The following is a 13,979-nucleotide window of genomic DNA, read 5'->3' as shown; positions in this document are numbered from 1 at the left end:
TCTTATGGCTTTTGTTGACTTTTCTGCTTAGGGACAAATAAACGCAAAATAACTTCAATACGCTACCATTTATATCGGCCTTCAACGTCTGAAATTGAACTACAGAGGGCTTCTGTGAAAATAATGGCCTGCTAGATACATTTCCATCAGTTTCTGACGATTGGCATCTCTTCACCTAACTAACCTCGTTCCGGATGGGATCCGTCTATCTCAAGGCCCGAAACTCCACTTAATTTTGTTTCGTTTCCCGGAATCATTATTGTCTGAATTTCAAAACTATTGATATCTCGATCTTGATTGAAAATAACTTTTTGGGGCTGGTGACTACTTGGACTTTTAAAAACTAGGTGCAATGATCCACAAAGGGATTTGTTCTCGCCATTTGATTCCCTCTTTGTTTACAGAAACGCTCACTCAACCCAACCAACTGACTTCTGGTCCTCTGATGTGGAGTCAAGTGAGTTTCGCAGAACTGTAATCTTCTCACTAAAGAAGTCAATGAACTTGTTAGCAAGATCACCATCAGACGCACACCCTGAAGGATACTCCGCTGGCACGCGCTTATGTAGGAGCTTATTTACCGTATTGAAAAGAGTTCGGGGATTATTACTACTCTCCCGTATAATGCCTGAGTAATAGCCAACTTTCGTTTTCTTGATCAAAGCGTTCACTCTAAGGCATTGTTCCTTAAATCTAGAATAATCCGATCCTCGTTTTGAAGAACGCCAGCGCCGCTCGAGAGCTCTGCGTTTTCTCTTTTCAGATCGTATTTCCTCAGTGTACCATAGGGCGGTTGGGCGAAGAGTAATGGTCTTAGTCTTCAGAGGCGCGTGTCTGTCTAACAACGACTTTAATGTAGTGTTATACTCATAAACAAGTTCGCCGAGACTAAAAGAAGCAGCATCCCTTACTAGCCTGGTGTTCTCCAACTGACCACAAAACTCGCTAAAATCAATATCACGAATCTTGCGATATGAGATTCGTTTACGCTCGAGTGGTAATTTAGCAAGGTCCAACAAAATGTGTACAGCAAGATGATCCGAGACAAAAGGATTGTCCACAGTACAGCGGCCAACTAATTTCTCATGAGCTCTCGTTATAATCAAATCGAGTATGTGACCATTCTTATGAGTCGCTTCAGAGACGTGCTAGATCAAATCGAACGATTCCAGGACTTGCTCATTGTGATGTCATGATATCTACTTTATTGTCGTGATATGTCTAGATCGAGTTACTAATTTTAACAAACGAACAAATAGAATCGTTTTTGATTGTTGCTGTTAATGTCCTGGGAATCTAAAATTTCTCAGAAATATAGGAAGCTTATACTTAACCTTTGAATTCTGTGATTCTTCACGTTATTTCAATCGGGTCCATTAGTCCAGGTGGTCTAATGTTTACGCTGGCGTCGGTGATTGGATCTCTGGTGTATCTTCACGTGATTGTTACGTGGTTGTGAGTCTGCAAGTTAAAAATAGGAGATATCTTTTTCCTTTCTCCACCAATCAACTCCACACCGTTGACAAATAGACAATACTTTGCTGTTTAGACTATCCTCAAGTATACAAAGGTCGCTTCTCTTAATGTGCTTTTCCTTTCTCTGTCATCTGACGCGGGAGGAAAGAGAAACGCATTCAGTTGCTATTCTTACAAGACTATCGACAAACTCAAGGAATTCAATCGCTATCAACGAAAACTGAGATTTTCAGGTACGAATGACTAGCAAACTTTTCAATGTCTTTGATCTTCAACTTGGAGGGATCGTTGATGACAATCCTTTCAAGCCGCCTTCAATGAGGCAAAATCGTTTTTCTTATCCTGTTAATGAGCAATGCTGACGTTATCTATGCTAATATTCAATATGCTGTATCTCTTTGTGCGAAACATACTGTAAGTATTAGGGGCTAGCCATTGAATCAGAAGGAAAGTTGAGTTGCATTTCGCGAGCGGAGCTGTACATTTTCCGTATGTTCGTCATTGCATTTCTTAGAAACGTGCGATTCGATGTAGAATTTGAATACTGTCAATGTTTGACATTGGTATAAAGTGACAGGCCTTACGCTTTATATGCAACGGCACAGGATATTCGATCGTCTGGTACTCTGTTGTTACTTTGTTATTCTTAAATATTCACATACATTATGGATCCTTTCTTTCGAAAATATTACACATATTAAAATGCTGATTAAGGAGAATACTCGTTGAAATCAATTGAAAACAAATACTAGATTTTGAGGATTGTAGAAAGGACGGAAGAACTGGATAATACGTTGTGTCAGTTTCCTGCTGTACATCATTGTTTTTGTTATCATTACTTCCACGCTCAGATAAATTTGACCAAAAGAAAAGCTATACGCAGTGAATTTCAGAAGTTCCGAGAAGAGCTGAAATGCCAAAACACTGCCAAAACAGCCCACATTTGTTTTCTCTCCACTTTATCACACAATCGTATTGCTTCCTTACCATTCAGCGTCTGAATTCTTTAGGCGAACGACTTATTATTGACTGCTTTTACAGCTGTGCTCAAGAAAGCTTTCTAAAGGATCGAAAGTTTCCTTGAAAATGAAATTTCGGTTTCCGAGAATTAAAAACTCAAGCGCACAGGAAGCGATCAAATTCGGATACGTTGACCCTCGAAATTGAGATCAATGTTACATTTCCAGGCCATGCGTTAGAGAACTACCTTTGAACTGTTGACCACTTTGTGGCAATACAACACTCGGAAATTCTGAATATGTCTATATATTCAGCTATTTCAGTTTCTTGCTGTACATTATTGTTGTTATTATCATTGCTTTTAGGCCCAGATTGTCAAATTTTCAGCTCTGCGGTGTATTGCATTCTACTGTTCTGATTGCTTCAATCAATTCCATTTATCAACTTCTATAGACTTTTAACTTTTCAAACCCTTTTACAAGTTTTTAAATAATTGATGGGCAATCTGTCTGTACTCCGGTTATTTCTGGGAAAAAAGTCAGCTCAAGAGTTTCACTTTTACATCTTTATTATTTTACATGGAAGAAAGCCAAAATGGTTTCATAGAGGCCATTGATAGTGCAAATTAAATGCTGTTTCGGAGAATATTAATTAGGAAAAAATGGCTGTCAACGTTGTTAAGGATGAAGAAAGTTGACAAGACTTTCAGCTATAGCATTACGCGAACTTACTTTAGTCATGTCATAAAAAGGCAAATAATACACTGCGTCGAAAGACGAAAGATTACATTCTCTTCACGGCATAAATCCCTTTTTGATTTGCTGATATGTCGGTTGGTAATGTTTTTGTCTCAGAGATCGCCCTCAAAAGTTTACATTTGCCCTCGAAGCTTGGCTTCACGGCCAAATATTCATTTTTAGACAATCTCTCAGCAGCAGACATTATCAGCTGACGTGTAAGGCGCCATAAGAGGGTATATTAAGTAAAAACCGGGATAATACTTTTTGCAGGATCGTCTCCACAAGATCACCCATCCCGCTTAACGAAGATAAATGAAGAAAAGACAACGATGGATCCACTTGTGTGTCAAAATGAGATAGTTACCAGGGATGAGGAAGATCGCCCACCCCGCTTAGCTGAAAGCTTGCTTCGAGAATCGTAAATACTATCAATCGGGCCCCCCGTAGTTTACAAGCTCTCAGCCGAACTAAAACTGAGGAGGGAAAAGGGAAAGATTATCAAGAAGAGCATCGGCAGCCCTAATGATCCGGAGGGTCGAACAACTGAAAAAGTGCTTATGGTGGTTGGCGCAACGGGAGCCGGAAAGACAACGCTTATCAACGGCATGGTCAACTACATACTGGGCATAAAGTGGGAAGATAAATTCCGTTACAAACTCGTCGTAGAAGATAGCAAGGTATCACAAGCTCACAGCCAGACAAAAGAAATCACAGCCTACACGTTTCACCCGATGAAGGGTTCCGCTGTTCCTTACACGTTCACCATTATCGATACACCAGGCTTTGGAGACACAGAGGGACTCAAGAGAGACAAAGAAATCACCGATCAGATCAAAGAGTTTTTTTCAATTCCTCCTCCAAATGGTATTGATCATATTGACGGCATTGGTTTTGTCACTCAAGCTTCCTTGGCCCGCCTGACCCCCACACAAGAGTACATCTTCACATCCATTCTGTCCATATTTGGCAAAGATATGGCTGAAAACATTTTCATCCTGATTACGTTTGCAGATGGTCAAACACCCCCAGTGATGGAAGCAATAAAGAAAGCCAAGATCCCAGCTAAGGAGTTTCATAAATTTAACAACTCAGCCATTTTTGCAGATAATACCGAAACTGCCCAGGAAAACGAAGACGAAGAAGATGAAGATGATCGTTTCGACAAAATGTTTTGGAAGATGGGGGCTCGTTCTTTCAAAAAATTCTTCCGTGATTTCGAAAAATCGCGAAGTGTCAGCCTCCAACTCACTCAAGAGGTGCTAAAGGAACGCGAACAGCTGCAAAACATGGTTGAAGGGCTGACCCCGCAGATCAACCAGGGTCTCAGCAAAATTGAAGAAATGCGACAAGAAGAGAACATCTTGAGACAACATGAAACAGAGATTGAGCAGAACAAATCCTTCACATTCTCAGTTGAAGTTCCGAAAGCAAGAAAGAAAGACCTCACGGGTAAAGGTCAGTACACGACCACATGTCTTCGCTGTAACTTTACGTGCCATCCCGATTGTGCGTATGCAAATGACGATGACAAACAATCATGTTGTGCCATGGACAGGAGTGGTTACTGCACAGTCTGCACAGACCATTGTTACTGGACAAGCCACTCAAATCTTCCTTACATTTTTGAGTACGAAACAGTTACTGAGACGAGAACCTCAGAAGATCTTAAAAAGAAGTACGAAGTGGCTAAGTCAGGGATGAACAAAGTGCAAGACATGATTGGGAAACTAGAAGGGGACCTTACGGAAGTGCATAACAATGTCCTTTCAATGATGTTCAAAGCTCAGCAAAGCCTACAACGCCTGGATGTAATTGCCCTCAAACCCAACCCACTGACCAGGAAAGAGTATCTGGAGCTACTCATTGAGTCCGAAAAGAATGAAGCCAAACCGGGATGGAAACAGCGTGTTAAATACTACGAGGAAGCCAAGCGTCAAGCCGAAATTCTGTCCAAAGCAAAAGATCTTAAAGCAGCTGAAAAGCTGATCAAAGACGAGGCATCTAAAGGAGACAAATGGTACTCCAAATTTACGTTCTGGAGATCTAAGTGACTTCTCTGCCATTTGGCACGATGCTCGAGGTATCATTTGCTATTGAGCCGTTTAACTGATATGCTGACACAATTCTCGGAGACTGTAATATGTAGAGACCTAATTGATTATAAACCGTAGTGAACATTCAGCTAAAAATTTAGTTCAAGAGCTAAAGTTTCATAAAATTTTAACTCAAATTTCCCAACACTGAAATGTGTGTTGTGACTATGAAAATCATGGAAAATAACAGCTTATAATTTTTCTGAAAACAAATGAAGCAAGACATAACTTGACGGGATAGTCGTTATATTATTTCGAAACCAACTTCTGGATCGTGAGTCATTAACATTTTCATCAAATTCGTAGTAAGGCTATGAAAGTCTTAGAATCTTCTAAGCTGAAAAAGTGCATGTCTGATTGATGGCTATCAATCAATTTTTTTATCTCTTAAGACTAGATGTAGCTCTCTAATTTCACATAAAAAAAATCGTTGGCTTTGTTGTTCACTAAGAAAAGCTTCCAATTAATCGGAAAATTATTAGATTAGAATTTACCTAACACAAGTCACTTGTTCATTTTATCCAGCGAAGTACATCTGTACAAATGGAATTTTTGCCTTACCGTAATAGCAATATTTAAGGATTGAAAATTTTTGGTAGAGTATTCTTTTCTTAGGGTTTCTCAGAAAGTAACCACCCATAGGATTTTTCATCTTTTGGATCAAGCTATCATTTAAGCAGATCGTCTCATTTACGTTAATTCGCCTTACTATCTTAGAGAATAGAAACGCTTAGAGCTAGAAGGTCATATCATTCCATTAATTTTGATGCGGTATCATAGTATATGGTATTGAAAACAAAAAGGAACTCTGTTTCAATTTCATCTCTTGCCCTGATCCAAGCAAATGTCGTCACGCTTTATTTACAGGCCGGATCTTTGATGACTTTGGAAGACTATTGGGGGGCGGGGGTAACGTTCCAGTTAATTTCACTATCTGCGAAGATTTGCTGAAAGTTCCCAAAAATCGTAACAGATATCTGAGTGGATTTCCGGGTGATGCCCGGCATCAAGTGGAAACCTAACGGGCAGGTGTTTGCGATTTCAATTGATTGCCTCTCTCTAACCGGATGCTTTTGACCCTCAACTACTCTCAAGAAATCGAGTCTTAGCCCACCAGCTGAGCTGTGGCAGAGTGAGCCCGAATGTTAATTATTATAAACAGCGCGTGACAGAATTAAGTTAAAACGCCCCTCTCAACCATTGAGGAAACTCCAGTTTACTGAAGTATCCAAGACCTATCCTCCCCACCCCTGAGCTTTAGACACAGAGATGTCAGCAATCCATTCTCAAATAGACTATATCTTGGACTACGTCCATATTTTAGCCTCGATATCAACCCCCCATACCCCCCTCCTTGCATTTTTATTGATCAGGCCGGCTTAAAGGCGGTTATTGCCCGTCTTCATACGAACGCTTGGCGGACTTAAAGCACTCAACTACCCTCCAACCATAGGGTAACAGCCCACTGACTGAGCTGTGGCACGGCACGAGCCTGGCTGAAAATCATATAAGATGGTGAGCGATGGCCGATTTCGAGTGAAAACTACTCGCGGGCATGTTTTTTGCGAATCGAAACAGATATGCTATATTCAGAAAACCTACACTCGTCAGATAAGGGAAATTTGTTTACTGAGCGAACACAAGAACAAAGAGGCTTACTATAGTTACCTTAGTAGCCAATGATATTTAAATTGACGCTGTGACCTCCCAGAGAATTGAGCTTGCCCTGCTGCACAACTCGCCAAAACCTACTTTAGACAGATACCTTGAGATATCTTGTTTATAGCGGACACAAGCAGGGAGCTCTTAAGTGTTTGCTTAAGACAGGTTCCACTGGAGTACTTTGTTCTGAACGGAAGAAAGTGTAGTTTTGAAATGCGGGCGTTCCAGAACTGATCTGATCTGATGATGTGTTATGGCAATACGTACTTGCCGATTAAAGTAATAGATAAGACGTAGGTCTTCCTTTTTAGTCTGCTGAAAAGTATGAAGTCCCACAGCTGATTTGCTGAACTTAGCAAGAATTTAAAATGGTCGGACTTATACCGGATAACTTGGTTTTCTATGCAGAAAAATGCACATGCTACGCTATTGGTGGGAACATGGTAACGTGAATTAGCTAAATTAGCTGAATGAAAAGCGTTCGCTGATCAAGTGGGGATGAAGAGAAATTTAAAAGATAATTTTTTTTCTATGGTTTTGCACCTTTCCGAACTGCCTTGATGTGAGGAAAGGCCGCAGACTGCTATATGCTGCTCAGAATTTTTCGGGAGATTATAGTGACTAGCGACTAATTGGGTGCGTCTTGGTCATTTTTTTGTAGTGTACGTCATGATCACGAAGGTGTTCTCGGAATCGGTCGCTTAGTCCCGTCTTCCTGCATCGCCGATCTGTATAACTTTTTCTCACCATTTGATTCCCTCTTTGTTTACAGAAACGTTCATTCAACCCAACCAACCGACTATCAATCCTTTGTCTCAAATTTTGTGAGCGGAGCTGTGCATTTTCCACATGTTCGCCATTTCTAGACGTTCAAACACTAACTTCAAACTGTCGACAGGATTTTTACGTTCCGCGTAGAAAACTGCACACAGGGGAAGTTATCATGTCCAAGACCAGCCGGTAGAATCCTAGCTGCGTATCTGTTAATTACTCTTTCATATTTATTGAAATCATATGAGATTTTTCAACATTTCATACTTTAACTTTCTGAGGATAACGTGATCTCATCATTCCGAGGTAGGTTTCATCAACCAAGGTTGGCTCTCATTTCCAGACTTGCTCATCTTGATGCCATGATATCTTAATTACTGTCGTGATACATTTAGGTCGATTTACTAACTTAAACTAACTGATATACAAAATCAGTCTAGATTGATGTTGTTTATGCCTTGAGAACATACAATTTCTCAGAAATACAGGAAGCTTATACTTAACCTTTGAATCCCGTGATTCTTCACGTCATTTCAATTGGGTCGATTAGTCCAGATGGTCTAATGTTTACGCTGTCGTCGGTGATTGGATCTCTGGTGTATCTTCACGTGACTATCGCGTGGTTGTGAGTTTAGTAGTTAAAAATAATGGATTTTTTTTTTCTCATCAATCGAATTCCCAGACAATAAAGCATTGTCTCTGAATAAATGGTAGACTACCCTCAAGTATACAGAGGTCGCTGCTCTTGATATGCTTTTCCTTTCTCTGTCATCTGACGCGGGAGAAGGAGAAACGCTCTTAGTTGCTATTCTTACCAGACTATTGACAAACTCAAGGAATTCAATCGCTGTCAACGAAAACTGAGATTTTCAGGTAAGAATGACTTGCAAACTTTTCAATGCCTTTGATCTTAAACTTGGATCGATCGTTGATGGCAGTTATTTCAAGCCGCCTTCGATGTGCTAATATTCAATATGCTGTATCTCTTTGTGCGAAACATACTGGAAGTATTAGGAGCAAGCCATTGAATCAGAAGGAAAGTAGAGTTGCGTTTCGCGAGCGGCGCTGTACATTTTCCATATGTTCGTCATTTTATGACGTTTAAACACTAACTTGAAACTGTTGACCATTATGTGGAATTGAAGCGCAGTAACTATTTTTTCGGACGTATGTAATATGTTATTCAAATTATAAAAATTTAGTTTCAAGTGAGGATTGCTTAAGGATATTCGTGAGTTACTAAATTGGGCATGGGAATTGTTTTCTAAAGGTTATGATATTTAGTATCTATGATGAAAATTGTAGACTAAATACCTTTTTTGTTAACTGGCCATGGAAATTCGCTGATTGATTGCAAATTTTTTGTTCGATTTTTGATCGCGAAATTCCAACAGACGTTTGAGGTCGAGAAAGGTGGCACGTCATCTACAATTGTATTCGAAAATGAAGTCAAAGACAAACCATTTCATACGAAAGCATCTGGAAAGAAATGGAAAACCTATACTTTACTTTTGAGAAGTTTAGAAAGATCATAGATACCGAATAAAAAGCTGTTTTAGTTTCCCACTACGCATAGTTGTTGTTGTTATCATTAATATTGCTTTGAGGTTCAGATAATACTGAACATAAGAAAATAAGAACAACTATGCAAGGAGCTTCACATGATCCAAAATGGATTTACTCAGCCGAAACACTACCATAATGGTCTCCGCTTGCTTTTTATTTTTTCACAACTTTTATCACTTGCCATTGAGTAACAGCAATTCTTAAGTTAACAGCATATTTTGTACCGCTTCTGTTGCTGTGCTTAAGAAGGCTTTTTAAATTAGCGAATGTTTCCTTGAAAAGGCAAATTTTCTTTCCGTGAATTAACGCCAAATTGAGATCAGTGTCATGTTTCAAGACCATACATTTGTTATTCTTATACGCTGAAATTTTATGTGGCATTAACGACACGCAAATTAAAAACTAGGAAATTTTAAATATTTCATAAAATAATAATTTTTGTGAGGATTGCTTCGGGATATTCGAGATTTGCTCAATGTTAGAATCGATATGTTTTAGTCAAGTAACACAGTTGTTGACAGAATTATTTCGTCAACACTATGGCACTTAGAACCTGTGATGTATTGCAAACCTTCATTTTTTGTTAATTAGAGAGATCATGATAAATTGCAAATCTTTTCGTTTGATTTTAAATTACGTCTTGAAATTCCGATGATTAGAACTAACAAGTACTGTGACATTTAGGTAACTTTACTAGTTCCACTGGAATAATTCAATCTAATAATGCCGAGTAGTCAAACAGATCCAGTGGAGGATGAGTTTGCCCACTAGCTAGATAGTCTTCATATCGTGGGTTATGCATGCAAGGGTGTACTTGACTGGGTAAAAGAAAAAAATTATATTTTCTCTCTTTATTGTAACAGTCCATAAGAGTGACGCACCACAGCTCAAGTGCAAGCGGTATTTCTTGGAAACGTACGATTCGATGTAGAATTTGATTACTGTGTTTGGCTTTATGTGCAAGGACAATGGATATTCGATCGTCTGGCACTCTGTCGGTTACTTTGTCATTCTTAAATATCCACCTACACTGTGGATCCTTTCTTCCGAAAACTTAACACATATTAAAATGTTCAGTGTATGAATTCTTTAGGCGAACGATATATTATCGACTGCTTCTGCAGTTGTGCTAAAGAAAGCTTTCTAAAGTATCGAAAGTTTCCTTGCAAATGAAATATCGGTCTCCGAGAATTAAAAACATAAGCGCACAGGAAGTGATCAAACTCAGATACGTTGACCCTCGAAATTGAGATCAATGTTACATTTCAAGACCATACGTTAGAGAACTACCTTAAAACGGTTGACCATTATGATGCAACACGGTGTAGCAACACTCGGATATTCTGAGTATTTCATCAAAATCCTAACAATTTTTGTGAGGATTGCTTTATGATGTTCGACATTTGCCCAATGTTAGTTGAAAAGATTTCAGACACTGCATCTGAAGGGCTATCGATACTTCTTAGAAATGTGCGTTTTAGGGAAGAATTTGATCACCAACAATTTTTGGCGCTCAGTTAGAGCTGAAAGGCCGACCTAAGGCTTAAGGAGCAGAGGGTTAGGATATTCGATCGTTCTTAAATATCCACCTAAATTTTGGATCCTTTCTTTTGAAAACTAATATTTACGCATATAGAGATCGTCTAGCTATAATGAATCTAACATAGTGTAGAAGTTACCATTGCATAGATAAAAATGTTGGGTAAATGAAAGACTCGTTGATGTAATTTGGAAAGAAACCTGTAGTTTTGAAACGTTTATTAAGAGTGAAAGTAACACATCTAGATATTCAGCTCTTTCAGTTTCCTACTGCACATCATTGTTGTTGTTATCATTGCTTTGAGGACCAGACTGTTAAATTTTCAACTCTGTATATTGCATTCTACTGTTCTGATTGCTTCACTCAATTCCGGTTATCAGCTTCTATAACCCTTTAACTTTTAAAACCGTTTTATAAGCTTTTAAATAGGCACATTGATTGTTTACTTAACATGACGTGGTACAAAATCACAGGACAGACATCAACAATAACCTCTGTTTGTACTCCGGTTATTTCTGTCGAAAAGAAACAAAGCCAGCGGGAAAAAGCTAGCTCACGAGTTTCACTTTTTATCTCAATTTTTTTAACTGGAAGAAAACCAAACTCGTTTCGTAGAGACCATTGATGGCTGAAATGCTGTTTCGGAGCTTATAAATTAGAAAAGAAATAGGCTGTCAACGTCGTTAAGGGTGAAGAAAGTTGACTTGACTTTCAGATTTATTATTACGCAATAGAGTACATCTTCACATCCATTCTGTCCATATTTGGGAAAGATGTGGCTGAAAACATTTTCATTCTGATTACTTTTGTAGACGGTCAAGAACCCCCAGTGATGGAAGCAATAAGGAAAGCCAAGATTCCAGCTCAGACGTTTCATAAATTTAACAACTCAGCCATTTTTGCAGAAAATACCGAAACGGCCCAGAAAAATGAAGACGAAGAGGATGAAGATGGTGATTTTGACAAAATGTTTTGGAAGATGGGGGCTCGGTCCTTCAAAAGATTCTTCCGTGATTTCGAAAAATCGCGAAGCGTCAGCCTCCAACTCACTCAGGAGGTGCTAAAGGAACGCGAACAGCTGCAAAACAGGTTGAAGGGCTGACCCCGCAGATCAACCAGGGTCTCAGCAAAATTGAAGAAATGCGACAGGAAGAGAATATCTTGAGACAACATGAAACGGAGATTGAACAGAAAAAATCCTTCTCATACTTGGTTAAAGTAACGAAAGCAAGACAGGAAAACCTTAGGGGGACAGGTCAGCATACAACCACATGTCGCCGCTGCAACTTTTCGTGTCACACTAATTATGCGTATGCAAATGACGACGACAAAAAATCATGTTGCGCCATGGACGGGAGTGGTTACTGCAAAGTTTGCACAAAGCATTGCCACTGGCAGGAACACTCGAATCTTCCTTACATTTTTGAGTACGAAACAGTCACTGAGACGAGAACCTCAGAAGATCTTAAAAAGAGGTACGAAGTGGCTAAGTCAGGGAAGAAGACAGTAGAAGGCATGATTGAGAAACTAGAAGGGGATCTTACGGAAGTGCATAACAATGTCCTCTCAATGATGTTCAAAGCTCAGCAAAGCCTGCAACGCCTGGATGAAATTGCCCTCAAACCCAACCCACTGACCCAGATAGAGTATCTGGAGCTCCTCATTGAGTCCGAAAATAATGAAGCCAAACCGGGATGGAAACAGCGTGTTCAATACTACGAAGAAGCCAAGCGTCAAGCAGAAATTCTGTCCAAAGTAAAAGATCCTAAAGCAGCTGAAAAGTTGATTAAAGAGGAGACATCTAAAGGAGAGCAATGGTATTCCCGATTTATGTTCTGGAGATCTTAGCGACTTCTCTGTCAGTCAAATCGGGTGGAGATATTTAACGTTATTGGCACGATGCTCGAGGTATCATTTGCAACTAAGTCGTTTGACTGATATGCTGACGGTGACGTTCCGGTCAATCTTACTATCTGCGAAGATTTGCTGAAAGTTCCAAAAACTCATAACAGATATTTGAGTGGATTTCTGGGTGGTGCCCGCCATCGAGAGAAAACCTGGCAGGCGGGTGTTTGCGATGTCAATCGATTCCTTCTCTCTACCCGGGGTGCTTTTGTCCCACAACGACTCTCAAGAAGTCGAGTTTTAGCCCACCGGCCGAGCTGTGGCAGGTTATGAGCCTGAATGCCAATCATGATAAACAGCGCGTGACAGAAGTAAGCTAAAACACCCCTCTCAACCGCTAAGCAAACTCCAGTTTATTGAAGAGTCCAGGACCTACCCTCCCCATCCCTGAACTATAGGCTATTCCTTGAACTGCGTTCCAATTTTAGCCATTATACCTCCCCCTTCCTACAATTTTACTTGCCAGGCCACCTTAAGGGCGGTCATTGCCCGTCTTCATGCGAAAGCCTAGTGGACTTTAGGCACTCCACCCCCCTCACCACTGGGTGATCACCCACCATCTGAGCTGTGGCGAAGCACAAGCCTGACTGAAAATCGTATAAGATAGTGAGCGATGGCTGATTTCGAGTTAAAACTTAGCGGGCATATTTCTCCGAATCGAGACTGATGTGCTATATTCAGAAAACTTACACTTGTCAGATAAGGGAAATTGTTTACTAAGCGCACACAAGAACAAACAGGCTTACTATAGTTACCTAAGTAGCCAATGATATTTAAATTTACGCCGTGACCTCCCAAAGAATCGAGCTTGCCCTTACTGCCCAATTCGCCAGAACCTGCTTTAGACATATGCCTTGAGACATCTTGTTTTTATCGGACACAAGCAGGGAGCTCTAAAATGTGTGCTTAAGACAGGTTCCACTAGATTACCTTGTTCTGAACGGAAGAAAGTTTAGTTTTTAAATGCGGGCATCTTTATGACGTGTTATAGCCATTCACACGTGCCGATTAAAGTAATAGATAAGGCATAGGTCTTTCTTTTGAGACGGCTGAAAAGTGGGAAGTCCCACAGATGATTTGCTGGACTAAAAACAAAAATTAAAAATAGTCGGATTGAAACCGGATAATTTGGTTTTATAAGCAGCAAAATGTACATCAACGCTATTGGAGGGAACATGGTAACGTGAAAAACAAAAATAAATTAGCTGAATGAAAAGCGTTCACTGATATCGTGGGGATTATGAGTGCCAATTTGAAAGACGGATA

General features: G+C 39.8%; 2 pseudogenes; one reads left to right on the top strand and one right to left on the bottom strand.

Moving 5' to 3' along the window:
- Window positions 1-410: 410 nt before the first annotated feature.
- LOC149037162 (uncharacterized) lies at window positions 411-3,176 on the bottom strand (annotated as a pseudogene).
- Window positions 3,177-3,598: 422 nt separating this feature from the next.
- LOC149037161 (uncharacterized) lies at window positions 3,599-12,749 on the top strand (annotated as a pseudogene).
- Window positions 12,750-13,979: the final 1,230 nt, after the last annotated feature.

This window comes from Pocillopora damicornis, chromosome 11 (assembly GCF_964200805.1).
Source record: "Pocillopora damicornis chromosome 11, jaPocDami1.2, whole genome shotgun sequence".
In the NCBI taxonomy this organism is placed as follows: domain Eukaryota; kingdom Metazoa; phylum Cnidaria; class Anthozoa; order Scleractinia; family Pocilloporidae; genus Pocillopora; species Pocillopora damicornis.
The sequence above is the reverse complement of the archived record's forward strand: the minus strand, read 5'-3'. Positions and strand labels throughout refer to the sequence as shown.